This window comes from Balaenoptera musculus, chromosome 13, assembly GCF_009873245.2.
Source record: "Balaenoptera musculus isolate JJ_BM4_2016_0621 chromosome 13, mBalMus1.pri.v3, whole genome shotgun sequence".
Classification (NCBI taxonomy): domain Eukaryota; kingdom Metazoa; phylum Chordata; class Mammalia; order Artiodactyla; family Balaenopteridae; genus Balaenoptera; species Balaenoptera musculus.
In genome coordinates, this window is record NC_045797.1 from 34,181,469 (window position 1) to 34,198,890 (window position 17,422).

Genomic DNA, 17,422 nt, shown 5'->3' on the forward strand with positions numbered 1-17,422 from the left:
CCAGAGAAGAGAGCTTCCTTGTCAAATCAGACAAAGAAGGGACCACAGAGAGTCTTACACTTACTAATGTATGGTCTTCCCTGGCCAGTCTACCAGGCTGCCAGTTCCTAGAAGCCCACAGAGCTGACATTCCCATGGAGATGCCTAGAGATCATTTACCCAAATGGACAGTAAGGAATGCTACCCCCTACCTACTATCCTACCCTAATAGGAGTCTTGAAGGTCAGGACCTAGCTATGTATGCTCCACAAATGCTTTTGAACTAAAGCAGAAAGCAGCTTTACAATGCCACAGAAGTGCCAGAACTTCACTTAAGGGTATATTGGTACATGCCTCCCATATGGCAAGAGCAGCCAAACAGGACATCAAGAAAAGCCTCTGTCATTGCTTCAATTCTCTTTATTTTTACCTTACAGCTGATACCACTGGAAGCATAATAATGCTGTAATAAAAGTGATGATAATACTTGGTATTTATATAGTTCTATTTATTTTTGCTCACAGGTGCAAAGACTAATGCTAACAGGAGGCAGAAGAATAACTTACAAATACATGGCCATATCTGACTTCCACAAATATATCCAGCAAGCACTGAATACATGGAATAAACGGATAGGTGAGTATGGTGCTAATTATGCTTGTCATCAAATAAAATTACAACTTGCACAAAGAACAAAATTTGATTTTAATGTATATCTAGGTTGTTCACTTGCTGTTATCTATACCACTATTCTTTCCATAAGCATTAATTTAGCAGCTACTCTGTGCTTAGCACTGGCAATACAGTGGTCAACAGGATAGACAGGGGCCCTACCCTCAAGTTGCTAACATTCTACCAGTTAACCAAAGGGTATATAAGTAAATTTATTTCTAGTCAAGATGGTGAAGAGTAACAACATTTTAATGGAATCCCTCTCTCCAAATCTGCCGAAATAATACAAAAGCATAACTGAACTCAAAAGTTAAGCATTCCTGAACCAGAAATGCAGAGAGATAAAGCTGGCTGGAGCAATTGGCCAACTGGGCTCCAGGTCTGGAAGCAAACACTGGAGCCAGGAATTCAGCTCCATATAAAATGAGAGGCTGAAATTAGGCACTAAGCTGAAGTTCTCCTATTGATGAAATGAAACTGAGATTGGGGGTGGGAGACTACTGCCCTATTTTGCCTAGCTCTATGGCTGTGGACCTATGGAGTAGCGTAGAGGCATATTCAGCTTCACAAATAAGAATTGAGCTAAGCCATCCTCTGACTCAGTGCCTGGATGTGCCACATTCCTAACATCATTTTAAGGAGAAGTATAAAATGTTATTATTGTAAGATCTAATCCTGAACTTGGGGCAGAGGGAACAAAGGGTAAGGTAGAGGCAACCACAAACCTACTAGACAAGGAGAGGTGATCATAGAGGGAGAGAAAATATAGTTGCAGGGACCCATTCAAAATAAACTTATGTAACAAAATTCCAAAGTGAAGTAAGTCAGACAGAGAAAGACAAATATCATATAATTTCGCTTATGTGTAGAATCTAAAAAAAGGTACAAATGAACTTATTTACAAAACAGAAATAGAGTCACAGATACAGAAAACAAACTTACGGTTACCAAGGGGGAAAGTGGGGGAGAGGGATAAATTGGGAGATTGGGATTAACATACGCACACTACTAAATATAAAATAAATAACTAGTAAGAACCTACTGTATAGCACAGGGAACTCTACTCAGTACTCTGTAATGACCTATATGGGAAAAGAATCTAAAAAAGAGTGGATATATCTATATGTATAACTGCTGTACAGCAGAAACTAACACAACACTGTAAATCAACTATACTCCAATAAAAATTAATTTAAAAAGAAGATAGGACATAAAACTTTAAAAAATATATATATGAGATAATCTAGTGTTAAGAAATACATCTGAAAAAATTAGCACTAGAAATGTGGATTCATGCCAGATAACATTGACTGTGTAGAACAGCATTGACAAAGACTTTAAAATAAGTAGATTTAAGGTACTCAATTGAAAATGAAATAATAGTCTTTGTTTAAAAGAGAGCAAAAATTGTGAAACAAGGACAGGCAGAAATAATATAAGAACATGTGAGTCTGAAAAAGAATCAATTAGAAATCTTGGAAGTAAAATATATAATCATTAATATTATGGAAGAAACTCATATAGACAAGTTAAAATCTAGACTGGACCCAATCAAGAGCAGAATTCTGGAATTAGAAGATATTATAGAGGAATCTGTCCAGAACAAAGCACAGAGAGACCAAGGACAATACAAAAGAACAACTATGAGATATAGATGCTAGACTGATACGCTCTAACCCAGGGGTCAGCAAACTATGACCTATAGGCCAAATCCAGTCTTCTGCCTGTGAGCCAAAAGTGACTTTTACAGTTCTTAATGGTTGGAAAAAATCAAAAGAAAACTAATATTTTGTGACTCATAAAATTTATACAAAAATTCAATTTTCAGTATCCATAAATAAAGCTTTGTTGTAACATAGCCATATTTGTCTGTTTACCTATTGTTTATGACTGCTTTCAGGCTACAACAGAATTGAGTGGTTTCTACAATAGAATTGAATAGTTTCAACAAGAACAGAATGGCCCACACAGCCCATTTATGATCTCCACAGAGAAGTTTGTATATCCTGACTCTATCATTCCTGTTTAAGAAAAAAGGAGGAAACAGCATAGACACTATATCTGTAGAGATAATAAGTGAGAATTTTCCAGAATTAAAGAAAGACTTGGTGGTGAGAGATATTTAATACTCTTCTTAACTGTTCCTATTTTAAGAATATTGATGGGTATTTGTTAGGACATCACTGAGTTTTACTGCCTGGAGTTTATAGCCAATTGTACTATTTCATTGAACTGACCAATTAATTAGACAACTCATCAATCCAGTCAACCATATGTTGTTGTTTCACTGAAATGATTGTTAAAATCTGGCATCCAGAAGATCTAATCCTATAACTCTCAAAAACTTCTACAAATCCATCTCACCAAATTTCTGCCCTCTCCTGAGATTTTCCCATGAGTTAGCTCACTAACTCAATTCCTTCAGCAAGGCATGCCCTTCCCATTGTTCTTCATGTTGCTGTCTTTGAAGTTGCAATCCTTTAAGATTCAGCTAAGACATTATCTTGTTCATTCAGTATTAACTCTGCAAATATTTACTGAGTGTCTGCCATGTAGCAGGTGCTCTTCTAGGTGCTAGGGAGACAATGGTAAACAAGTAATAACCCCTGCCTTCAAGGATCTTACTTTATTTTACAGTCAAGCAGGTAATTAAAACACACAATAATAATTGTTAAAATCAGGAGAAGAACAGATGAAGAGCACGTAACACTTGAGGGCTTGGTGGAGTCAGGGAAGTTTTCTCAATTAAGAAAGATCTTAAAAATCTTAAGATGAGTGGGAGTTAGTTGGACAAGGGTGGTGAGGGGTAGAAGAATTCTAAGCAGAAGGCATATCATGTGCAAAGGCCAGAAGGTAGGAGAGTGCACATAATTTCAAAAAGTGTGTGCAGTTGGAAAGTAGAGGCTAAAATGGGAATAGCAGGTTAGTAATAAGTGAAGCTAGAAAAGCGAACTGGAGCTAGACCATTAAGAACCATCTTAAATCTTACCAAGAAACCTGGAGATTTTCCACAGGCAGAGAAGGGGAGGTTTTGAATGGCATTAGGTAGAGAGCAGTGTGATCATATTTGAACTTTAGAAAGATTTCCCTGGCAGCACTGAGGAGGAGGGCTTGGTGTGGGCAGGATAGGCATGGTTGCAGGTTCACAAGTTTGGCTGCAGGAAGCTGAGGGACTTACTATCTTATGCTTTCCATTTTCTCTGTGAAGTTAGACCCAGGGCCATCCACTAAGATAAATGGGAAGATGGCTGCCTAGAACATGCAAAGATGGTGGAGTTTTGTCATAGCCATCACAAACGAGATAAAGAGCTGACTGGGAAAACAGAAAAAGGACTTCCGAGCACATCAAGATTGGAGACCTTGAATTTTGAGCAGCCCCATCTACTTAGCAGCCTGCCATGGAGAAGACAGTGGGTCAAGGACGCATGGTTGAAGGCGTTACTTGTTATATATGATAAAAAAAAAAAAATCAGTGCAAGGAGTTGAAGAGACTTTCAAAAGAGTGGTTGAAAAGGGATCATGGGACCAGGATGAGCAGGGAAGAAAGTGAAGATGAGAGAAACCAGGGAGCTGGAAGGCTGGAAAATGCTAAATGACCTGAATGAGAGCAGCTCTGAGAGCCCCCAGAAAGGTAGGAAGACAAGGTTAGGTTGTAGAATGGCATCGTCTCATCAGCAAAGCAGTAGTGGGCAACACCAAAGTCTAGGGAGTAGCTATAGGAGTGGACGGTTGAAGCCAAGTGGAAGCTAAAATTAGGAACTGAAGTGATCAAGGAACTGAGTGGCCAGAGTGTTATTAGGTCATCATATGGATGATATTTTCACCCTGGACGATGGAAAATCTTGACTAGGGATAGAGAAGAAGATCGAGCCAGATGCCAGTGTCTTCAGTGATAAAGAAATAACGATGCAGAAGGTGAAAAATTACAATAAGGAGAGGCAGAGGGCAGTCTAAGTGGATGGCATGAGCCTCTACAGAGGAAAGGTGATTATATATATAATGACAGTGAAGGTCATAGTCTAAACGGGACCTTGAAGGAGTCAAGAAGATGCTGATGGTACCTCTCAGACCAAAGTCATGTTATGTGGGGTGGTGAAAACTAGCTGCAGAAGAAACCGTGTGCTCAGGAGAAAGCCAGATTTTTAGCTAACTAGGAGGTAGATGCCAGTTTAGAGAAGAGATTGTACAAAAAAGAATTTGTCCCATAAGGGGGATTCTAGGACGCAGAGTGGAAAGGTTCTGGGCTGAGGATGTACAAATGGAAAAGACAGGGACTCTCTCTCCAAGGAACTCTTCATTGCTCATCACAAGCTACGTTGGAGCACCTTTCGAGCAGTCTCCCCATGACATCATGGTGGATGCTGTGACAACTGGGAGACTTCAGTTCACAACCACTTCTTGAGCAAAGACACGAGGTGGTGGAGGCACTGACTTCAGGAGTCTCCGGCAATCAGAGAAAAAAGGTAGTGCAAACTGCGGCCAACTCTCTGTACACGTGCAAGAGGAGGGGAAAACCCCACACCAGGTGTCCCAACTTATACTGTCACCAAATCCTTTTTGTTTAAGGTGCCAACAATGGAACAATGAGCAAAATGAAGGAGTATGAACCTCACCATCACAGGTGTAACTGTGCTCTGTTCACGTGACTATCTCCTCCACCAGAGTAAAAGCTCCTCAGAAGTAAGAGCCACGTCTTATTTTTCTGTACCTACCTGTACCTAGCACAGTGCCTGGTACACAGTACTCAATAAGCATGTGTTGAGCTGAAACGAACTGAACAAGTGACGTCTGTGTAATAATTAACAGTTGACCAAGTAGCTTCATATTAATTATCTCAGGGTTATAAAAACTTTGCAAGGCAATCATTCTCATAGCTCTAGTTTCTTAAATGCTTCCTACTAGCCAGAATCAGCGTTAACTGTCTCCCTCACTTTACAGATAAAGAAAGTGAGGTTCAAAAGTTAAGGGACTTGCCCTGAGTTATACAACTAGCTACTAGAACTCCAAATCCTGGGCAATTTCTGTCACAAAATGTTGCAGTCCACAAAGAATTAATTCCTTGGTAGTCAGTGAGTGTGAGAAAGAATTAATGATAGTAATATTAAGTATTATAATAGTGTTGATAGTATGGTAATGATAACATATGAATTATTATTATTATTCCTATTATTATTCCTATTTACAGCTCCTCTGTCCTGTGCCAGGCTTTACCTGTACAGTCTCTAACACAAAAACCTATAGTATAGCTATCATTATTCCCATTTTATAAATGACAAAACTGAGAATAAGAGAGGCTAATTAATTTACCCCAGGTCACAGAGCAAGAGACATATTCCAGCTCCAAGCCCAAGTCTGTCTATGGCCAAAGTCTGAATCCTTTCTCCCATTCTCTTCTGCCTCACAAGTCATCCCAAGTCAGCCCCTGAATGCTATCTTTCCTAAGTTTTCATCTTCAGTGTTCTGAAACTCTGAAAGCCAGAAAGAATTTTGGCAGTTTTGCGATATGAATGGTGAGAGTCACCGTACTTACTGATTATTCATACTATTCATTATTACTTGGGGGATAAATAAGAAGATGAACAGAAAACAGAAAGAAAAGATATTCATTCATTCTTTCTGTCTTTCACTATTTAGTGAGTTTTCACCATGTGCTGGTCCCTGTTCTAAGCGTCAGGGACGAGGAAGGGAATGAAACAGATGAAATCTCAGTCCTCATGGATCATCTATTCCAGCACGTCCCTGTCCTCTGTGGCCCCTGCAGGTAAACCCCTTTCATTCATTCCGAGACACTCACGCCTCTACAAATGGTGCTCATGCCCCCAGGTCCAGAGGAGAGGCAGGTTGTCTTGTAATCAGAGCCCACACAAAGATGTCCAGGGACTAGCCTTTTATAGGGCCTAGAAAATTGTACCCACACAGCCACTTGAGAGAATTTGCAGCCATCATTTCCATTAGTTAGAGGGGTGTGCATATCAGTGAAGAAAGCAGATGGTGAGCAAGCCTCAAAACGCCAAGGCTGAACCACAGGTGCTCAAAAGATCCACTGATCTCCTGACCTCAGCTACAAGTTTACTGTGTGCTGAATTAAGGGTTATCTTAAGATGGTGCCTCTCAACCTCAGTCATCAGAAAGGGCTGTGTTTCCTTTTAAAAGTCTTTTGTAAGGCTGCCCACTCCTCCTCCCATAAGGGCAGTCGTCCTCACGTCCAAGCCTATCTTTATGGTTCGCCTCCAAAACAAGTGCAAAATAGTGTTGGATTCGGATGAGCCCTCCCTCTTGCTGGCCACTGGGACACCATCTGCAAGTTGAGCGGGAAGAGTAAACACTGCAGGTTAAGTAACTCATTACTAATATTTTCCTTGAGCTCTGAAACTTTCTAAACAAACAACAACAACAATTGTATCATAACAACCTTCCAGAGGTTAACAGCCGGCAGGTGGTCCAGCTCAGTCCAAATGAAAACCAGACAGCTGTTTGATTATAAACTGTTGACTCTTTATGGAGATCCGGGGAAAACTTCTTGCCGAAAAAAGGGTCTTCTCTTAAAAATCCCTAATGAAACAACACATAAATGTCAAAATGACAAAAATAAGGAAGTGTGTCATAGACTAAGCATTTTAATGTCCTTTCTGGCTTCCTCCAGAGTGTACTCTGGATCTAGCCACATTTAATGGCACAGATTCTTAAAGAGGTGGTGCACAGCATGAATTTTTATGACCCAAATAAAACTTGGAGAGGGCCACTTTCTCTGCCATAGTCAGTTGTCCTCAGCAGATGTGTGGGAGGCTCACGTTTCAAATCAGCAACTGTACCAGCATTTTACCTGGACCCAGAGGCTATACAGAGGGCACATGTGAAGAAAACCCTGAGGTGTGGAGCATTATCCTGTCTGTCTCCAAGCCATTAAGACATTGCATGGATCCCCCTGGGAAGCCCTGGCAAAACTAGAGAAAATTCCAAGGGCTGATAAAATGGTTCGAGAATGGTGGATGAAAAGTTTCTAATCAAAACCTTACATTAGCACCATACGGTCTCACAGATTGATGACTATAACTGTTTTCTTCCCTTGATGATGAAATGGAACACAAGAAAATTACACCCTAAATCAGTATTTAATTACTGGTCTATTATATTACAATCAGAAACATTTCAGAAAGCTCAGAAAACAAAGTTGAACCTTTTTACACTGAATTCTGCAGCAAGTGGCGAAACGCAAAAAACCTTAGGACTCCAAGAAAAAAAGAAGCTATGCAATGACAATCACCTACTTTTTTTTTTAATAAAAGAAAAGTAACAAAAATGAAAAGTGTAGAAGAGAGAATTTCATAGCCTCTAGTTTAGTTGCAATAAATTAGGAGAAAGGTGAGATCACAGAATGTGGGGGAAAAAAGCAGCTTTTTGTTTGACCCATGTTTGGTGGGGTTTTCTGATATCATATAAGCAAGAGGTGGCAATGAGCCAAATCCTCAGAGATAAGATGGGCAGCAAAAGAAAGAAAGAAGGAAAAGCAGCACCCAAGATGCTTAGCAGGCCCTTGATACTTTTTGCTAGTTTGTAGAAAGAGGAACATGAGGGTGTCAGTGCTTCATTCTGATAAAATATAGTGTAAAGCTTTTCATATCCTATTAGAACCAGACTGTGGCTGCTTCTCAATTACTGGAGGCTCTGAAGGTGAGACAACAAAATGTAACTTAATAAATATTTATTGAGGGTCAACATATAACACACTCTGCTAGGCAATGTGGAGCAACAAAAAATGACCTCAAAGTGCTTTCGATCCTCAAATAAAAAAAAAAAAAATACATCAATAACTAACTAGAAGATAAAACATAAAGGCATGAAGACTTTCTACTTCATTTTCATGTTTGTTATATTTATTATTTAGTTAGGGAGCTTCCAGGAATGCTACTTGGGGGGAAAGAGACTTTGAGCTTGACCTGAAAGTTTGAGAAAAATTTCCAATCATGAAGGTTAATTCCAGAGTAATCTAAGAAGCATAAGTACAAATAGTGAAAACTAGTACCAAATTTACCTAGTCACTACACATTTCTTCCTATGCTGCTCCTATTCTTTTTAAAACTCTAAATAAAAGGAGTGCCTATATACATTTTTTTTTATTCTAAAGAATTTTTATTTTTAAACATATTAATGTGGTTTTCTCTCTGAAATAGTTATCTGTCCTAGAAGTAAGCTACTGCAGATGTCTATTAGCTAGCTGGAATTACTGATAATGTAGTCACAACCCTACCTCAAGAGGTTATGCCCAGCAATTCCCATCCCACACATGCAAGATCAATGTACGGTTCAGGCTTTCAAGCCTCGTCGATATGCTAAGATGATATTTGCATATTTTGTCATTCCCTTTTAGTCCCTTTCTCATAGGGTCTGGTGAGCACCAGGGTTCCCGTCTACCCTGCTCCTTTTTGTTTGTTTTGCCTTTTTTTTTCCTACCCCCACTACCTTCTAGCTCCTCCCAGCACAGAGTTTACATTCCATTCCATCAGGGCCATGCTCTTGTTGAGAATCATAATTCTTGAGATTGGAAAGTTTGTATTCGTTTTCTATGGCTTCAACCACAGATTTATTTTCTCACAACTCTGGAAACTACAGGTCCAAGAACAAGGTGTTGGCAGGATTGGTTTCTTCCCTCCTTGACTCATAGACGGCTATCTTCTGTGTCTTTATATGGTCTTCCTCTATGTATGTCTGTATCCTAAACTCCTCTTCTTACAAAGACATCAGTCATCTTGGATTACCTCTTGAAATGCCTTATCTCCAAATATAGCCACATTCTGAGGCCAGGGGTTAGGACTTCAATATATAGGTTTTGGGGGGTACACAATTCAGCCCATAACAGTATCCAAGTCACTAAAATTCTCTGATCATCCATTTCCATCTCTGTGGAAAGAAAGTCATAAGAGGATGTCCTAAGTATTTTCCAGTTCTATGAGAGCATGGGTAGAGAGCGTTGCATTCCTATACCTTGTTCCCTGGCTACTTCCTATAGAAATCACCAGACTGTCTCAGGGCCTAATGTCACGAACAAAGTAAGGCATGTAAGTCCCCCCTCGATATCAATAAAGGAGTTGAGATTCAGAATGGCTAAGTGATCTGACTAAAATCTCCTCGTTAGTTGAAAGAGGAAAGGTTCTTCTGACTTCGAATGCAGTGTCTATAAGAGTGAAAATTAACATGTCATTCCTCAGGTGTTAAAATAAATGAATTTTAACATTAATTTTCTGGATTAAATTAATCCCAAAAGAATAACCCTAAGAGTGATCATTTGAGACTGTTTTTGCTGAGTAGATATTTATCTTCATGGTATTTTCAAGATGGCCAGGGAGGTTCTGTTGCTCAAGAATTTAACTCCCTTACTGATGCAGGATGTCTGGAATTTCACCCTTAGTACACAAGTTCTGTAAATTAAGGCTTTTTTTGCTTTAGTTTTATTAGTTTTGATGATGTAAATTCTCAAACAAATACAACAATCGAGAGACTATATAATGAACCACCATGTACCTATCATCTAACCTCAACAATTAGCAATATAGGGTCAACCTTATTTCCTCTCTACCCCACCAACTCCTTCCTCCACAGATAATTTTGAAGCAACTCCCAGATATTGTAGGTGTAAATATTCTAATATGTGTATCTTTTTAAGATATAACCACAGTACCATTGTCACACCTTAAAAAACTAACAATAATTTTATATAAATTAAATATGAAGTTTTTAAAGGTTTATCCTCAGATTTCTTTTTTTTTTAATTGAGGTATAATTGACATATAACATTAGTTTCAGGTATACAATATGATGATTTGATATTTGCTATACACTGCAAAATGATCACCACAATAAGTCTAACTGCCATCTGTCACCATACAAAGTTATGAAACGTCCTCAGATTTCTAACAGTAATTCTTTAGTAACATCAAATATTCATTTAGTGTTCATATTTCCCCTATTATTTGAAACATTTTTTGATAATTTGTTTGAATTGTTTCCAAGTAAGTTCCAATGTATCAGTTAGCTATTGCTGCATAACAAACCATTCCAAATGTTGGTGCCTTAAAACAAACGTTTATTATTTTGCATGATTCTATAGGTTGGTAGGGTGATTCTTCTGGTTCATGTAGCTATACTCAGCTGGTATCTTGATTGAGCTGGAATAACCAAGGCTTTACTCTCATGCTGGAGGTCTTGATGAGAATGACTAGAGGGCCAGGATCCTGCCCCCCCCCTTAATCCATGTGTTCTCTCCCCAGGAGATACCTCTTTATATCATGGTTGAGAGCTCCAAGACAGCAAAAGCAGACGATGCCAGGCCTAAGACTCAGACCCAGGACAGTGTCATTTCTACCACATTCTATTGGTAAACTAAGTTAGGGTCCAATCCATGCTCAAAAGGAGAGGAAATAGATCCCATCTCTTGAAAGGAAAAGGACATGATTGTATAGAGATGGGAGGAATTACTGGTGACCATCTTTGCAGGGGAACAACCACATGCATCCATGGAAATTTTGACATGTTTCTTAAGTCATTTGTAATCTATGGGTAACTCCTTCATATTATTTTTCCTCTTGCAATGTCTTTGTTTGTTTGAGAAATCTGTTGTTTGTTCTCTAGAGTTTCCCAGAGTCTAGATTTTTCTAATTGCCTCTCCCTGGGTTTTCTAATATGTTCCTATGTTCCTTTTATTCTCTGAAAATTGGTAATGAAATCTAGAGGCTTGATCAGATTCTGGTTTGATTTTCTTTTTTTCATGGAGTTGTATGCCTCCATTAGGAGGCACATAACTTGGCTGTCTCTTTTATTGTGATGTTATTAGACACAGATGATCATTACCTATCACTAGATCGGGGGGTTCTGCAATTTATGGCCTATAGGCAAAATCTAGTCAGTGTACCCTGTTTTTAATAAATAGAGTTTTATTGGAATGCAATCATGTCCATTTGTTTACGTATTGCCCATGGCTGCTTTCACATTCCAACTGCAGACTTGAGTAGCTGCAACAAACTTTATGTGGCCTACAAAGCCTAAAATGTTTGCTATCTGATCCTTTACGGGGAAAGTTTGTTGACTCTTGATCTAGATTCATTCAGATCGCAAAATCATGATTTTCTAATTCAATCATTTCTCCTTTTTTATTAACTGAAATATTCCTATAAAAAGAAACTTCTCATCAATTATGTGGTTACCTAAGGTACAGATCATATAGGAAAAATAGGATACATGCTAGATTCTTTCCCTCTACTTACCTGTTTTTAATATGAGATAGCTTCCTAGTATTCTCCAAAGGTGACCAATGAGGTGTTGAGGGTATTTTTTTTTTTGGTGTTTTTGTTTGTTTTGTTTTAAAGTACCACTATGAACCCATTCCCTATGTTTAAATCCATTGCATTCAACTCTTATTAGTGCTCAAATTGTCCCATCTTTTCTAAGTAAATTTATTTAAATCACCTTCTGAGTCCTTTTTAAAGAATCCCCGTATTATTGAGAACCTCGTTACTACCTGGTCTAACAAAGTGTTCCCCACTAATCTTGTACATATCCTTTCCCATACATGGAATTGCCCATTTCTCCAAAGAGATGTGATCCCTTGGTGAGAAATGGAATTGAGTGAACAGAATTCAGATGCATGGGGTACATATTGATACCAGAGTGGTTATTATTTCTAAGTCTTTTTTGAGACTAGAGCTTGAAAATATGCCTTTTTTTAAAGAAAGAATATTATGAATTTATACTGATTCTTCTGATTGAAATTCTGGACTACAGGATTTTCATTTTATCTCATTGATCTTACATCTTTATTTCCTTAAACCACTCTGAAAACCTTAGTTCTAAACAAACCAAAATAAATATCCATTGAATTATCCCAAATACACACAACAACAACTTCAGGATAGTAGTATCAGTGCTATGATCAATAATATGGTTACCAAAAAGTTTAAGGTCTTTTGTAGTTCTTCTCTTCTATGAGAATATATTCCACTGGGGCTATCCAATCAAATCACTCTGTTAAAAAGTTAAGCTAATATTTTTGATGAAACAGGACATTTTGACATGACCATTTCAAAACAACCCAAATTGTTGAAGCATTGTTTTTATTGCCAAGTAATATTTGCAACAGAAACCATGGATCACCACCCAATTTCTGAACTACACTCTAGACAGGATTAGGGGTTGGGTAAGGCTCAGAAATGAGGTGTGTCCACTGTATACATTACAAAAAACAAAAACAAGGAAAAAAAACTATTCCTTAGGAGGAAATACATTCTTCCGTTTTACTTCCTTTTTAAAGTACAAATTCACCTAGGAGAAATAATAAACTAAGCTATTACTAGTAATTTACCCTTTTGTAATAATGGGCTCTAATAAGCAACAGGGGAAGAAGTTTGAAATCACTACCTAACCAAGGGTAGAGGAGTCAAAGAAACGTGAAGGAAAGGGGGCAGAGCATGAAGTTCCTCAGACTGCAATTCAAAAATGTTTCCTTCATCCTACTTTTCCCAAGGGTTACCCCTTATAAGGCAACTAGATAGAGAAGTAGGAGAGATTTCACGGTAGTCAACATCCTTAAGCCTCCTTTAAATCACCAGATTGCTTTTGAGAGGCATGGCTTCCCTCCTCATAGGTACATTTCTCTTTCCTTTCCTTTCTCTCCTCTTTTTCCCCTTCTTGCTCCTATGCCTTGAGCCAGACGTTGGCAAACTACAACCAAGCCAACTGACACCATTTTTGTAAATAAAGTTTCACTGGAACACAGCCAGGTGCATTTGTTTATGTGCTGTCTATGGTGGCTTTCACACTCTGATGGCAAAATTGAAGAGCTGAGAAAGAGACCATATGGACCACAAAGCCTAAAATATTTATTATTTGGCTCTTTACAGGCAAAGTTGGCCAACATCTGCTCTAGACTATGGGTTGACCATAACTTCAACCTTCTGGGATATGGCTCAGCCGTTCTGAGCTCAAAAGGTTGCTAAGATTTAATTTAAATGTGTCACTGAGAATAAGCTCACTCCCTAAATAGGACAAAATATGGGTTCTAGAAATTGAACTAAACTCAGGTTCAAGAGCAGTGCCTGCTGGAAGTGATCCAGTCATAGGTTCAGCTTGCAATTTTTTCAGAATTCTGAAATAAACGAAAACTTTTCTTTTAGGCACACCACCACCACCAGAAATCCCAAATATTTAAATTAAGGATAATAACGTCCACTATCATCGCTCACTTTTTATGTGCTAGGCACCATGCTATGCACTTTACAGGTGATGTATAACCTTCTTTCATTCTTTCATCAGTCCAGGGAAGCAGGCACTATGATTATCCACATTTTATAGCTGAGAAAACAGACTTAGAGAGAATGAGAAACTTGCCCAGGGTCACACAGCTGGGACGCAATGGAGCTGAAATTCAAAAACCCAAGCTTTCTCAAAAGGAGCTCATGCTTTAAAACCACTAAGCAATGCCACTCTTAGCCAAGACACTGAAGTCTGCCGTAGTCTCAAGTCTAGAATCTGAAGGGATCCTAAGAAAGGACTGATCTTTCTTGTTCAGGACTGAGACTTCCTAGAGAAAAAGAACTCCTGTGAATGACATGGGAAGGAGAGGAACCTGTCACCAAAACTATGAGGTAACTTCTTTCATTACAGAGACTTCCAGTTAAATATGGCAGCCTGACCACAGACATGTAAGCTTTCTTCCTCCTGAGTCCCCACTAAAATGATTATAAATGAATAAAAAGCATATAAGTTCTTGAGGACAGGGAAGCAGGTGAGGAGACATCAGTAGATGAGAAATTTAATATATTTTTAGAAGGAAAATATATCAAGGAGGAGTGGTGAGCAATCCAGTTGAGCAAGGAAAGCTAGAACCAGAAGTCCCTGCAAAGGGAGATAACACAATGGGAAGAGAGTGATGACCCCTTACAGAGTCCCTAAGAGGCCTAGGAACTAACAGTGCTGAATAAGGCAGTGGTCAGGCTCAGGTCTAAATACAGATTTGGGGGTTGGTGGTAAAAGTCTGCATAGAAAATGGTTGCCTGCCTAAATCCCATTCCTCATACCACATAATCCTCAGGCAGAAGACTGTAAGTGTGTATCCTTCTAAAAGGAATAAACTAAAGAGGCTCCAGACATAGCAAAGGGATGGGGTGGGATGAAGAAGTAAAAACTGGAGGGTTAAGGAAGTTTTGTGGGCCTGTCAATTAGCCTCCTTTACTTGTCCTGTCTGAAGAACTCCTACAGCAAAGTGTATGCCCTGCCCTCAGAGCTCCTACTGTCAGATTCTTTGCTGGAGATGGTGAACAGTCCCAGACTTCCATATGCTGACATATGAAGCATTCTCCAATGAAAATGCCACTCTCTGTGCAATGACGTTACAGTGAAGCCTGCCAATTAATGGGCCCACAAAGCTTTCAATCAACTCCATTCTCAAATAAGAGCAGATATTCAAAGATTACCAGATTTGAGAAAAATCTCCAGAATAAGAGACAAGAACAAAGCAACAGAGGAAAGGGAACCAAGATGAAACACAGATAATGTAGGAACAAAACAAAGTTTCACAAACTATAATTAATATCCTCAGAGATATAAGAAGATGTTACGTCCATAAGACAACAATTAGATGCTATAAAGGAGGAACAATAAGAGAAAAAGAAGAGCTTTTAGAAACTAAAGTTATGAGAGATAAACCTTTTTAAAAAATCTTTAAAAATCAGTAGAAGATTTGGAAGAAAAAAATCATGTAATCCTAAAAGAAAATAAAAGAAGATAGAGTGATGGCAGATAAGCGAAAAGCAGAGATACACAGAAGATAAATCTGGTTGATCCAACACCTCATTTATAAAAGTTCTAACAAAAGCAAACAAAAAATGGTGAGATGGAAATGATCAAATATAAGAAAATTTCTCTAAGCCAAAGTTATGAATATTCTGATGGCTCTATACTCTTAGAACCCCAGGTGAACATGGAATATCCAGGAAAAATCATTTTTAAAAACTCATACCAAGGCACATCACTGTGAAATTTCAAAATAAGAGTAAAATGAAAATTCTAAAAAGATTCCACTCAGAAAATCCAGGATGCTGGCAAAGGTACAAGAATCAAAATGACAGGACTTCTCAGCAACAATAAAGTATTGGATAACAATGGAATAATGCCTTCAAAATTCTTAGTGAGAAGTGATTGCCAAATCATAATTCTTTATGCAGCCAAACTAAAAATTATTTGGAGGTCAGAGGAGGGAAGACTGCTATGAAGACTCAGCTATAACTTCCCTGCATCTTCTAGCTCCCCTGTACCCTTTCTTAGGAAGCTACTGAAATAGTACCCCAATGATGAAAAGGAGTAAACTTAGAGGGAGAAATATTTAAGGAGATCTCTAAGTAAGGGATTCAATCCAAAAGAATGACAAAGGGAAGTCTCCATTATGGAGGCTGTGCAATAGCCTTTTTTTTTTTTTTTAAAGGAACTGATTAAATGACAAATTTAAACATTTTGGGAAAACATATAATTGAAAACATATATATATATATATATATTTATATTTATATATTTATAGGCCTATATTTATATATATATATTTATATATATATATATAATAGACCTGACAAACCAATTGGGAAAAATCAAGAAAAGATTCAGTGGTCATCTTAAATGCTTTTCACCAGATATTTTTACCTCTCCACCTTTCAGACACGTGGTAGAATTTCTCTTCTAAGGCATCTTGTGGTTTGTGAAGCCATGTGACTTATTCTGGCCAACAAATTGTAAGCAAAAGTGACACGCATCACATCTGGCCCAGAGCAGTTTAAATGGTTTGTTGCCCTTCAGAGCACTTTTCTTGCCGGTGTGGAGACTGACTAGTTCAAGAAAGTGGTTGCCCCAAGAGCCTAGGACCCTTAGTGACTATAATAAGTAGAGTCTCTCTCTCACCCCTTAAATCAACCCATAGTGGACACGCGACATGCATAAGAAAGAAACCTCCGTTGTTTTGAGTTGCTACTCAGTGAAACCTGTCCCCCATCCCGATAAGTATATGGAAATCCACATGTGTAAAACTAAGGCAATTACTAGAATCACAGTATACTACTAATTCTACAGTGATAATATTTGTATCATTGTGATAATGGAAATCTGACTATTAATTTAATAAAATTTTTGATACTACTATATTGAGAGGTTGGGAAAAGAAGTTAAGGGTTGTAGTGGTTTAAGAGAGCCAACAGACAAGGTCTAAAATTAATAAATCAAAAAATAGTAGTTAATAATGGTATCCTTTTAGCAATATGGAGATACACACCAGAAGAAACAGTTTAGGCTATTGAGAGCTATTTCTCTGGGTTATGGAAGTAAATGAGAATGGGACCAAAGGACTGCTCTCTCTATGAGAATGGAATCAAAGGACTGCTCTCTCTGTGTTATCTAGTACCATTTGATTTTAACTGTGTGCATGTATCACTTAGATGAAAATGAATTTTAATAGTGACTCTAAGCACTTTTTGACATTATTTGACATTTCTATCTTAAAAGAGTTGAGCATGAGGTTGGGTTTCCCCCTATTTCTCTGAATTCGCGCCACAGAGGGCAAAGTTGTGTCAATCTTCTCCCGCTCGCTCTCTCTGAGCCCTCTCCTGGACTGCCCTGGTGTTGCCAAGGCCTAGACGGGCTGAATGTCAAGCCTGAGCAAAGGTATCTGGGCTCCCCTGGGAGGGCAGCAGTGTCATCAAGTCTGACTCATCTAAAAAACCCCTCACAGAACCAAGCCTGG